This window comes from Gorilla gorilla, chromosome 2 (assembly GCF_029281585.2).
Source record: "Gorilla gorilla gorilla isolate KB3781 chromosome 2, NHGRI_mGorGor1-v2.1_pri, whole genome shotgun sequence".
Taxonomy (NCBI): Eukaryota; Metazoa; Chordata; class Mammalia; order Primates; family Hominidae; genus Gorilla; species Gorilla gorilla.
Window position 1 is genome coordinate 125,597,396 of NC_086017.1, and position 13,674 is coordinate 125,611,069.

General features: G+C 35.2%; 1 protein-coding gene across 43 annotated transcripts in view; it reads right to left on the minus strand.

The window, feature by feature from the left end:
• ZBTB20 (zinc finger and BTB domain containing 20) overlaps positions 1-13,674 on the minus strand; it is an 838,196-nt gene that overhangs the window by 416,345 nt on the left and 408,177 nt on the right. The window lies entirely within an intron of this gene.

The following is a 13,674-nucleotide window of genomic DNA, read 5'->3' on the forward strand; positions in this document are numbered from 1 at the left end:
AATCCAGCTGTGCCTAGATTAGTAACTAATCCAGCTGTGCCTAGATTAGTAACTAATCCAGCTGTGCCTAGATTAGTAACTAATCCAGCTGTGCCTAGATTAGTAACTAATCCAGCTGTGCCTAGATTAGTAACTAATCCAGCTGTGCCTAGATTAGTAACTAATCCAGCTGTGCCTAGATTAGTAACTAATCCAGCTGTGCCTAGATTAGTAACTAATCCAGCTGTGCCTAGATTAGTAACTAATCCAGCTGTGCCTAGATTAGTAACTAATCCAGCTGTGCCTAGATTAGTTACTAATCCAGCTGTACCTAGATTAGTTACTAATCTGTCTATATATCTAACCCAGGAGATATCAGATCACATATTGTAGACATCCTTTTACTGAAGCCAATCTATTGTCTAGCAAGCACCACTTCTTTCAGTGGATCATGATACATTGTTTTATACTTTATTGCTTTAATAATCCATTCTAGACTGTTGCTGAGGACTAACAGCAAGTAGTTGCATCGTCATAAATTGCCTTTCTATACTTTCTGTAAATCAGAAGATTTCCACATCTCTAGTTATCTAACATTGTTTCTCTTCTCCTCAAACATGGATGGTAGTAATTGACTATCTCATTGACAAATCCTCTCATGAGTATGTGGTTCTCTATCCCTATTTTAGGCTCTTCTCCTTTTCCTTTTTTTCCTGTTATCTTCCAAGGAAAGATTCACTCATGTTTAATCATGAATGGTATGTTGGTCAGAGACAGACCTGCAAACTGGAACAATTGAGAAGATTTATACAAAGTGTTGTCCTAGAGTCCCTGACTGTGCCGGTAGAGGAAAATGTACTATGATTAGGTGAGGCTTTGCTCTCATCTCCACACAGGGCTCTGCATGGCTTTTCTATTTCACTTCTGGCAGTACTCCTGGGGAAGGCTACATCCTTTTCCTATTCACTCTGGGTGACTTCCTTTGCCAAAGATTCAAGACAGCTTTGTATTTTTCAGTCTTTAACTGAGAAAGGTTGTGATATATAATGCCTTTATTTTCCCATGAAGACTTTCTCTGAGGCATGCACATAGCCACGACCTTTACCTAATCAAGAAAAGTTGTTTGGGCAGTGGGGGATGGGGATGCAGGTTGGACTTTAAATGCACAAATCAGTTCTAATAAAAACACTGAGATTCAGGTGCCTGAGGTTAGAAATACTGGAGGGAATTCAATTACACTAATTAATATTTAAGAAGGGCTAGAGATCACATACTGAATGTGGGAAACTAGGCCAGTCAGACATGAGCATATGGGGAGGGCAAGATCAACAGATAAAAGTAACAAACAAATCATACATAAATGCTCCAACAGGAATGAAATAGAGAATATAAAATAAATGTTCCAACAGACACTGAAGAGGAGGTAAATGGTCTACCAGACATAAAAGCAAAATGTTCCAACATACACAAGACATTTTATTGGTTTAATGTAAACACATATATTATAAAAATGATTTTTCCACATAAGTTAGTAGGAAATGTTACCCATTTATAGAAACAGACTTACGGGTTCTATGAATTCACAGCATACTATATTTGCTCTCATTTCCTCACTGGCTCATCATGCAGGAGTCTCAATAAGGCCTGACTTTCATAACAGGTAGTTCTCCAATGCCTAAGCCTACCTGGATACCCAACGCCTGACAGAAGGCTGAAAAGCTGCAGAATGTGCCTGCTTCTGCACAAGTTTTTCTAGTTCCGGTTGCTCTAATGTGATTTGGTTGGTGTCACAGCTAATACCACATTCTCTATTTGATCTGATTTTTCATCTGTGGCCCAGACAGTTGATTCTGATTTTTGGTCATTCTTTTATAGACTTGAAAGTTTTCTAGAGAAGGCACTAGTGGTGCCAGGACTATCTTGCTTCCTTCTGTCCTGTCTACACTAGCATTTAATTACACTTTTCTACCTCTTTTCTACCTCTATGCCCTCTCACCCTCCTTCATCTTGGGAGCTTCCAAAACTAGAAGCCAAGAGAATTAACCAGGTTGCTTTATAAAAATTGTATATATGTAGGGTAAACATGACATTTTGATATACATTGGATTGCTTTTGCTATCAACGGCATCATGTAGAGGTAGTAGTAGAAGCATGGAAGGGTAGAAGAAAGGACTGAGACTGAGATTTGGACTCCTCTTTCAAATTTTCTGATGTACACATAGAGTAACTAGATGGCCTGGACTGTCTATGTACAATACGAAATTTTAGGCTCATGGAGGAAACAAACCAAAACAAAAATAAAAACAAAGTCCTTTTCCTTCAGGAGCTTTAGCTTTAGTAGAATAAATGATTCACATATACCAAAACCCACAAGATGCAGTATCCCCAAAAAGTTAAATTGTCTCTTACCTAATAGAGGATCAGAAAAAGAAAAGATAGTTATTTCCTAAAAATTGTTTGAACCAAATTTGTGATTTTCAAACTATGCTTCATGGTCCCCAGACTTACAAAGAGATGATTACAAAAAGATTATCAAATAGATATAAATAAATAAATAAAAATAAATACATATATAATATGTAGTAAATATATATATATCAATTTGCAATTGTGATAAAAATGACATGCAAATTTAAATGTATTATATAAATCTAAAAAACACTGGAGACCAATGTGTTATTACAAGTTAATTATGTACAATAAGAATAAGCAGCTTTCATGCAGGCCTCTAATTAAGGCTCTCAGATTGGAATACAAGCTGTTAAAAAAAAACTGTTACAATATGCAACTACTTATCAGTCTCATGATTTTTTTGATACCATATAGTACAGTACAGAAAGTCTTCATTTATTGCCATCCATAGGTTCTTGGAAACTGTGATTTTAAGTGAAACAACATATAACGAAAGCAATTTTACCACAGACTAATTGATATAAATAAGAGTTAAGTTCTTACGGAAAATTTTGGGTCACAGAAACATCATCAAGCTTCTAAATAAAGATCAAAACACTTTTGATATTAAACATTGAAATAAATGTGAGCTGTACATGCATTTAAGAAAGATTAATAAAAGCAAGAAATAAATGTGAGCTGTACATACATTTAAGAAAGATTAATGAAAGCAAGTAAGATAATTATTTAATCAATAATTCCAGTTCAGGGTCATGAGTGGATGGAGCCTATCTCAGCAGCTCAGGGATTGGTAAGGTGGGAACCAAGCCTAGACAGGATGCCATTCTATCTTAGGGGGCACTCACACACAGCCACATTCACTCAGACACACCAATGAGCCTAACACGCACATCTTTGGGATGTGGGAGAAAACCCACTACCCAGAGAAAACTTATGCAGATATGGGGAGAAAGTGCCAACTCTACACACACAGTGGCTCACTGGGAATAGTTCTTTTTTTTTTTCCCCATCAGCGTTATGACACCATGTTATTTGAGTATCTGCTATATTCCCCATACAAAAATACATTGATTTTTGAGCCAATACAATAATCCAATGCTGAGTTTTTATTCCTTTGTATATTTGCCATTATATTCTTATTGGATGACTTTATAATATTCAATATGATAAATAATCCGAATTTAAAAATGAGTTTATCTCAATAAAATATTACTCATTATTCCATATGTTAAGTTTCTAATAAGATTTAGTTTGAAAAGAGGATTCTGCTTGTTTAAAAGAAATATGAAAAATGTCTGGATCAAATAATATATATGTATCCTGCAACTCAAGGCAGTATGAATCTCATATGGCTCCAGGCTGCTCAGTTTCTGAATTTATCAACTTGCTGGCTTAGACCACTGTATACAGCAGATGTATTGGGCCCAAACTAGATTTTATATATGGGCCACTATTCCTTCAGGCTTAAGAACAGTATTTTTACACTGAGGAATAGCTTATTTATCATGAAACCATCATACATCAAAAGAAGTCACGTTGCCTTAAACTTATCCAGTACATGAAATTTATCACCCTCAAAGTTCTAGATTATCAGAATTTAATATATTAGTTTAAAATATAACCAGTTGATAACCAAGAAATAAGTCAATGGAAACCTCTTTAATTATCTAAGCAGCTCATCTTGTTTATAATAATTGTATAACTTACAGATACATACTCATTTATTTTTCACTCAAAATATATTATATTGAAAGACTTCAGAAGATTTTTTTCCTAATATTAACCAACATTACTTATAGTTAGGAACAGAGTGAGCCAAAAAGGATTCTCACCACTACAGAGAATAAAACTAGCAAACCTGGGGAAAGATCCATTTTCCAAAACCTGAACTACACTCTATGATGGTAACGTTTAAGTATTTATAACACTTAAGTGTAAGTCAAGACTTGATTGAATGAGGCCTTTCATGATGTTTATGTAGAGTAGTCATACCAGAATTATTTATGTATTTGTTTATTTTTAAAGGCTGTCATTTGAAAGTCATCACAGTATAAAGGTAAAGGATGCACCTGAGTTTCCATTCTGGCTCCACATTCCTGGCTGCGTGACCTTGGATAATTTAGTTAAACTAAACTTCAGTTTTCACTTCTGTAAAATGAAGGAAATAGTAGAGGTTCTATTGTCATGAACTTCTAGCAAGAAATCAATGAATAAATGAAATGACGAATGAATGTTGCTTAGCATGTTGCCTGGCACATAAAAAGCTCTCAGTAAATATTAACTGTAATTAAAAAATATCTAAAAGCCAGTTGCTTTCTTTTGGTTATTTTTTTAATATGACTTGATTTTATTCATGACTTACTGACTATATTTTCTTCCCTTCTGGAATGATGTTCTACTGAGGTTTCTTTTTCTTTTATTCCAGAATGTTCTCTGAGCAATCTCTTCATTTCTGCCTCATTCATCAGATAGGATTGTAGGCGTTCATTTTGGTAGTTCTGCATTTGGTTTTCTGTCACTGCTTATGCTGTTTTCTTGTTCTAACTCAGTGGTTTAAAAAGTAAAATTCAAGTAAGGACTAAACATAAGAGAATTTACTGGGACTAATGGTTATCAAAATTGGGCATAAAGGAATGTTATTAAAAATAAATCACACAGAGGGAGAACAGCTGATGACAGCAGCTGTGAAATGGATGTACATGGTGGGAATCAGTGAGCCCCAAAGAAACAAACAAAAAACACTGGAGGGCCATGAAACTTACATGATTTACAAGGGAAGCCCAAGCTTTATGAACAGACTCTGAAGACTACAGAGGCCAAGCAAGTCACTTCTGGATGAAAATTTGGATAAGACAGCAAGACTGAAAGGAGTTATGTTCCCTGATCAAATGGGAGCTACAGATAAGAAAAGAATGAGAAATAAAATGAAAATCTTTACTGAGTTTGATTTCTTTATTGTATAACCTGCACTGAGGGGACACCATCTCTGGGTATACCACTATAGATACACTTACCAAATGCTTAGTGATTATTGCAATAGTTAGAAGAGAATATATTTTAAGAGCTAAAGTTACAAATCTATGGACAAGATGAATTAAAATTAGAACCCATGTTGAGATATATAGGGCCCAAGTAGTCTGTGACACGAAAGTTTGTGTTTTTATTTAAATAGAACTCTAAAGACTTAGTTGTTGGAAATATATCTAATGTACAGAAACATTTTTTTGAAAATTTGGTTTACTGTAAAGATGAATGGAGATGTCTAACTTTTTGCCTTTTTTTTCTAGATATGGACCCACCTCTCCATTTTCAAGAGCATTAAATTCAGTTAAAAACTTAAAACAAAAATACTGCCAAGGGATTGAGACGGTAAAGTAACATCATGCCTGATAGAATAAACTATCAAGACAGCATGAACAAACCCAACTGAAATGGAACAAGCAAGCTTAACACAAGTCAAAGAAGCTCTCTAGAGTGTTAAAATGAAAATACGACTAAACAGAACCAAAACTGCTATTCATGGGAATAGCAAATGAACAATTTTCTTCAGAATCTACATGGATAACTTCTATGAGATTATTCAAAATGTGGAAATTTTTTTCAGAATTTTTGTTTCCAAATGGAATTTAATACATTTCATGAAACAAATGAAATTTTATCAGAAATAAAACATTTAAATTACCAAAAGCCTAGCCTCCTTAGGAAAAGAAGTTAGTCACAAATGTTGGGCAACTCTGTTTTAGGAAGACATGGGTAGAAATATTTTCATCAAAGCCCTGATCATCTTCCCTTTTTGAGGTGAAATCCCTCTACTCTGCTGGAAACCTACATTTAGTTATTTATAAACCAGTATTAAATGTATATTGTTTCAAATCTCTATGTAGGAAAAATATCCCACATTCATTCCCATTTTACTATGAACTGTATAAACTTCTAAAATCATCATGAAAAGAAAAACATCACCCTTTCTGCTAATTAAGTGTTCTTGCTTTTTTTCTAGTAATGGGTATTTGAAAAATAACAATATGCAAGAGTATGATCTTACAGTGAATATAGCCACTAGGTCAATATGATAATTTAATGTGAGACTTTAAAATTGAGCTTTCCTTTTATGCTACTATTCTCTAAATAACTTTTTTATTTGCTATGATTAAAATATCTTTTCATCAAATTTGATATAAATATACTAGATATGGTAAATATATTTATCATTAAAAATAACAATTGAATTGTACAATAAACACTATATCATTGCCCAATTTTTATTTTGATAAAATCTTTTTAAGTGATATCATTTCATGTTAGGCTTTTTGTGCTGCTTAACATTATAATTAATAATTCATATTTTTGTCTTTCTCCTCTCTGACAACTTTTATTTTTAATCGGTGGGCATGTGCCAAATTGGTTTGTTATTTATTTATAATGTAAAATGACAAGGGAATTGAATATGTGAAATAAGATAGATTTTCTTTCATATGACAAAAATTTCTTAGTAATGGGGATGCTTCTTGCTTACCCTTATAGATTCAAGGGTTCTAGAGAGGTTAGATCAAATGTCACACTTCTCATATAACAACATGTGGTAAGTGCATTAAATAGACTGTTCATTTTTTAAAAATTCATTTTAGTTTTGTGAAGACATCTGGGCACATGCATAAAAAACAGGACAAAAGAATATCAAAATTTGTAAAAGACTCCCTATTCCGATAAATCCTATAGTGTCAATTAAGTAAAAATTCTGACCAAACAGATGTATTTGTATTCTTTCTTAAAAACGAAAACAGGCAAACGTAATAGGAATAAACAGAGAACCTTTCAAAGATACAGAATTTCCATTGAAAAAATCAAATGTTCTGTCTGTAGGACTTTATAGAACATTAAATAATCTTTTCAGTACTGTCCATAACCAGAAACCACATAAGCTGGATGCTAGAGTATTGACTAGTTATGACAAAAAATTCACAGTTTGATCTCAAGGGCATCAGCGATCCTGGGCTCGGGTGATCCTCCCGCCTTGGCCTCCCAAAGTGTTGGGATTACAGGTGTGAGCCATCATGCCTGGCCATCGTGCCAACGTATTGAAGTGGAAAGAACTAATGCTGAGCAGAGAATGGGCCATACCTGGGTGGTTTTAAGAGGTGCTGCTATAATGAAAAATCACAGGCTCACCCAAGAACTACCGTGGAATCAGAACCTCTAGGGATATGGCCCTAGAATCTGCATCTTAAGCCAGTTCCTGAGGTGCAATTCAGTTTGAGAACTACAGTCTTAAGGCAAAACCTTTCTATCATACCAGAGCTTCCAATTGTCAGGCCCTTTGAATCCACCCTTTGTGTCAAACCTTAGATAATTCAAGAGACATAACAAACGTGATCATGTTACATGCTTCCTCACAGATTTCAGTGTCTCCCATTTCTTCTATTAGTTTAAAAAACATAGTCCACCATCACAGGGCCTTGCTTAAGCCAGCTCCTCCTCTCTGGCTCTGCCTTTGTGGTCAACCTGTGCAAATCTTTGAGGCTGTGACATCACTTAGTCAGTCTCCAACATTTGGAACAAGAGAACTTTTTCTAACAATTTGATCCCAATTCCTATTTTAAGCTTGAGCATTATGAAGGCTGTATCTGTATATAATATTGAACACTTCAAAACAATTTTAGATCTTAATTATTTTGTTATGAAAATGTTGGGGGTGTTTAAGTTGACATTGAGTCAGATGTAGGAACTGATACATAGTGAAGTTAAATCCTTTAACTAGGGTAAACTCATTCAGTGGTAGAGGCTGAACTACAGATCCTAGGCATTCTGACATTCCACCACTGTGCTTATCAGCTTGCTCCTTGAGCAAACCTTTCCCTGCCTTTATGAGAATATGCCCATTTTATGGGCTCTGTATCTATGAGATATTTTACCTATGCTTATGTACACATGGTGTTTATCTTTCAAAGCTGGACTATGGAAAAGCCTAATTTTACAAACATGTTAGTAAAAGATTATGTAATCTGAGGTGATTACGTTTAAAATGGCAATGATAATGATGTTAATTCCAGTCCTGTGAGGTACTGTTTCTGATCTGGAAAGAGCAGTTTTCTTTTTTAACAGCTTATTTTGTATTTTCATAATCCATTTTAAGGTTTGGTATTAATATAGACATGAGAAATAAAATATAACTGTTGCCATGCCAAATGTATATCAAAAAGTTGCTAATAGCCATGACTACTATTTGGTTAACTGTATTTCACTATTTAAATAAAATGATGGAAAATGATGTGTCTAGGATCTCATTCATAATAATGAAAGACAATAGAAACTATTAGCATAGGTATGATGCTAATGAATGGTAAATTTTCAATAGAGATCCATCGACCAGATTGTTTGAAAAATGTTTTGTGTGGGTACGAAAAATGCACACAAACAAACACATGCATCAAAATGTCCATAATTAAGTTTTTAGGGAAAAATACCAATATATGTTGGTTAAGGACTTTCACTTAAATGGCATTATAGATCTTTCAGAAATGAGAGTTGATTTATACTTCAGTATTTTGGTTCCCAAAGGTTGGGACAGTGGGTGGTAGAGGAAAAGTAGAGTAAATGGAAGGTATACATGTATGCGTGTGCATATGGGCAACTTTAAGCACCTTGAATTTAATGAACAAAAAATGTCATTATTGTGTGTTTATATATTTTTGTGTGAAACAAGTACCTTTCTCTATCACTGGAGTTTACATGGATTTTATCATGATATCTTTTGAGAATCTCTTTAAACACTAAAATGCATTTTTACAAATGAAAACTCCCATAATTCTGCTTTATTAATATCTGAATGAATATTTCCATTGATTTGTCCAGAAGAAGGAACTGAGTACTGTTTAGAGAGCAATCTTTTTCATGATAATTGGCAGCAATGTTTCCCTGCTATCAGAAAGAAAACTATAGAAATACAAAACTTTAGATAAACATGTAGATAAAAATAATATTATAGAGTCCAACTGGTATCTTTGAGGTGAGGACAGGCTGAGATGGACTCCTTGGCTTCCTTCTGTCCAAAAATTTCCTGTTTCCCTATTTCCTATGGTTACCACCATGGAACATGTTAAAATCTCAGTAGGGACTCTGTTTCAACTTTTCCTGTCAAAACGCAGTGAAAAAGCTTAATGGAAAAAAATGTCCTTCCTATCTCCATGCCAGGCACAGTGTAAGATCCACAAACTTAAAAGCCAGGAAAATATTCTTTTATGTGCCCCAAAGCTGGGCAAGTGACCTAGTACTACAAAAATTCCCAAATAGGCATGTGACCTGACTAATGTGTGCTGTGAGATGAGTCAAGAAAAATGGAACCATCTGTACTTTTATTGGACAGTCAAATAATTTCTTTCTGTCCACCCAAAAACATAATTTCTATGTTAAGAGTGATACAAGGAGACTTTTAGAAAGTCTAATTTTTAAAATCAGAGATATAAAAAGATATGAAAAGTATAACCTATTAAACACTGGTGGAGATAAGCAAATAGGCTTATGAAATCATTATTGCTTTAAAAATTTGTTACCTACTCATTGTGTACTAAGGCTTCTCTATGACATACAGAAGAGGCCGGTGCGGTGGCTCACGCCTGTAATCCCAGCATTTTGGGAGGCTGAGGCAGGTGGATCATGAGGTCAGGAGTTCAAGACCAGCCTGGCCAAGATGGGGAAACCCCATCTCTACTGAAAATACAAAAAAAAAATATTAGCTGGGCATGGTGGTGGGCACCTGTAATCCCAGCTACTCTGGAGGCTAAGGCAGAGAACTGCTTGAACCTTGGAGGCGGAGGTTGCAGCAAGCCAAGATTGCCCCACTGCACTCCAGCCTGGGTGACAGAGCAAGACTGTAAAAAAAAAAAAAAAAAGAAAAGAAAAAAGACATACAGAAGGAAATCAGGGAAAATGGGAAAATGAAGGGAATTAACAAATTGCAATAATCTTTAAGAAGTAGAGTATGAACAATTTTCCTTTTCTAGGATGAAAGCTACCAACAACTGAACTCTCAGAGTGAGTGATGGCAGAAAAAATAGCAATCAAGAATAGGGGCATGTTAGTTTTTAGACATGTTTACAAAGCTCTGCCTTTTATTTCTTAAACCCATAGGTCAACCACCCATCATACCTACATTACCCCATATGACAAGTGGATTTGTTGTATGTTTCAAGTTTTTAATCTTGGTGGGAAGAGGGAGGGCAGAGAAGTATTTATTGGTAAAATATCATAATAAAGGTTGAGCCTGTCAATGATTGTACCTAACAATAATAAATATGTGCAGGAAGTAAGAAAGGCAAAAATGAAGCCGGGTAGGATACTGTGGATATGGTGACAGACAAGTATCTATACGAAATCCTGAGATATTTGTCCTCCATTTCATAAATTAAAGTGCCCCCTCTTTTGCTTTACAGATAAGGAAACTGAGGTGCATTATAATAGCAACAGCAGCTGATGTGTAGTAGATCCATACCACAAGCCAGGTACGATGTCAAACATTTAAATGTATCATTTAATTTAATTTTCATAGATCTCCTACAAGACAAGTGCTATTATTTTCATTTTACATACGAGAAAACTAAAGCTGACAGAGATTAAATAACTTGTCCAAGGTTGCATAGTAACTAAGTGAAAGAGCCAAGATATGAACTCAGATCTGTCTGATTTCAAAACCCAGGCCCTTAAACACTAGGCCAGTGGTTTTTTAACCCTGATTGCACATTAGAAGCACCTGGCAAGCTTTTAAAACCTACTGATACTCAGACCCTACCCTAAAACAATTAAATCAGAATTTCTTGTACCTGGGCCCTGATGTGGGTGTTTGTTTCAAAGCCTTTCTGGGTGACTGTAACATATAGCTTGGGTAAAGAATTATTGGGTGTCTCCCATGGAGGTCAGTATATCTGTGCCAATATGTGAGGTAGTACAAGACTCAAGTGTCCTCAGTCTGACTGCAGCGGTTTTTCCCTTGCCCCATCATGTTCACTTTGACATCTTTTTTTAATTAAGATTTTTGGAGAAGTAATATACAAGTGACAATTTTTTTACAAAGCATTGTCACAGCAGAATATGGTCATAAGTCCATCAAAGAGAAACCTGTTCATATCTATGTACAGGCTATGATGAATGAATACAAAGAAGACTATGTTTATTACTCTCATCCCCAAAGGGAAGTATAAAGCTGGCCTTAAAAACTGTTCATACCAAAGCTAATCACTAAAATTTGGAATGGCTTCCTCCTCTCCTTTCACAAATGCAATAGGGTAGCCACTGGATCTAAGGGGAAAAGATCCAATTACCACTCTTTACAATGCTTTTTCAGTTAGGATCTCAAGACGACTGACAGTCATTCAAAACATAAAAGTAAAGTGAAAATGTCTCTAGTAGAAGTGAAAAGAAAATGTCTGTAGTAGGAAGAAGGCCTAAATTTGTGTCTATACTCTGCCACTTTACTGCAATGACTTGAGGCCAAAAGTAAAGTGACAGGGTATAGACACAAATTTACTGCCATGACTTGAGCCTTGATTTCCTTTTCTATATGTACTTAAGCCATATCATCCTTAGGGCAGTGATCCAAAAAATGTGGTCCCCATCAGCATCATCTGGAAACATATCAGAAGTGAAATTATCAGTCCCTACCCTAGACTCTGAATCAGAAACTTGGTGAAGGGGCAGTAATCTGTGTCTTAACAAACATTGCAAATAATTCTGACCACCTCCAGCTGACTCTGATGTATCCACCTCCATGGGGTTGTTGTCTAAGGATAAAAGGAGATGGTCCATAAAATTGTTAGTTTTTTTACTATCTACTGAAATCAGAAATTTCAAAATTCTCTCACAGAGATATTTTAGAGAAATAATGTTACAGCCTACATTAGTTAGATAATAACCTCATTTCTGAATTTCACTTTGAATGTGTAGACGAGGCACAAGTCAACCAGAGGTTATGCAATTAGCTTGGAGTCAAAGAGAAAGCAAGGAGTAGAGCTGAGAAGGAAACCCCAGTGTGAACTTGATTTTTATTCAATCAAACTGTTAAGGTACCAACCACGCACTTTCATCTATAATCACAATGAACCTTTTAATAAACATGTTTCTATCCTCTTAGCTTAAAAAATATAACAGTAGCTTTTTGGATTTTAAAACAGATTGACTTCTATACTTCTGGGCTAAAGGCAGCTCAAGAGTCAATAAGAATCACAAGCTTTCCACAGTGAGAAGAAAGTGCAATTGCCCAGTCCTCTCTATCTATGAAGTGCAGACAGAATTCCTCTTCCTCACCTCACACTTTCGATTATTGCAATGGTGGAAACCATGATAAATAAAAGCGCTTATCTAGTGGTTTGGTTTTCACTAAAATTACAGACTTCTGTAACATTATTTGGATACCATAAAACACAAACCAAATTTTAGGAGATGCTTTAGGGTGTTTTTTCCCCTGCCCTCCTGTCGGAAGCCCTCTATCTTTTTACTGTAATTTATCTGATATAGCTACCAAGATGCTTGATACTTTTACATGCAAGGGTGCTGAAAAACAAAGAGCGAGGGAATGGGTTGTTAATGAAATTCTCTGATTGTAAAAAGCACTCTGGAATGATCAGGTGGTAAATAATAATAAGAGAAAATAACATAAAGTGCTTAGGTGCTACAGCGATAGTCACCATATAAATGCAGAAGAGATCAGACATGAATAGAATTTGCATTTTATGCAGCTGCTGTGTGTGTATATAGAATATACAGTAGCTAATTTTTCAATAATGCGGGTAAAATATTGTTCAAAATCTATTCTTGCTGTCTTCTCACTTTAAAAGGCATTATATAGAAAAACACCCATCTGTCCTAGTGCAATGGTGAATGTGTGCAAAGAGCCTAGAAAAAGAGCCTCTTTGCATACATGAAAAAAAAGAACCCAAATAAAAGGAGATAATGAAGAAGAGACAATAGTAACACTATTAGAACAGCTATGCAGACATGCACAAAGGTGATCTTTGAAAAACATCAGGGATAAATAACTCTGTTAATGTGTGGCAGAGAAACTACAATTAAGACATACAGTAATATACCAAAAATATAGACATGCTTTTATTTTGTCTACTGGACTATTGTGATAGTGATGGTTGTTTTTGAATAGAAAGGAAGAAGAGAGTGGGAAGTATGATTTCGTTGTTTGTTGTTACTGTTGCTGCTCAGTTGAGAACAACAACATCAACTACACACCAGACCCGTCCAACAGTTCCACAAAAAATGCTTACCATGAATCTGCCCTCA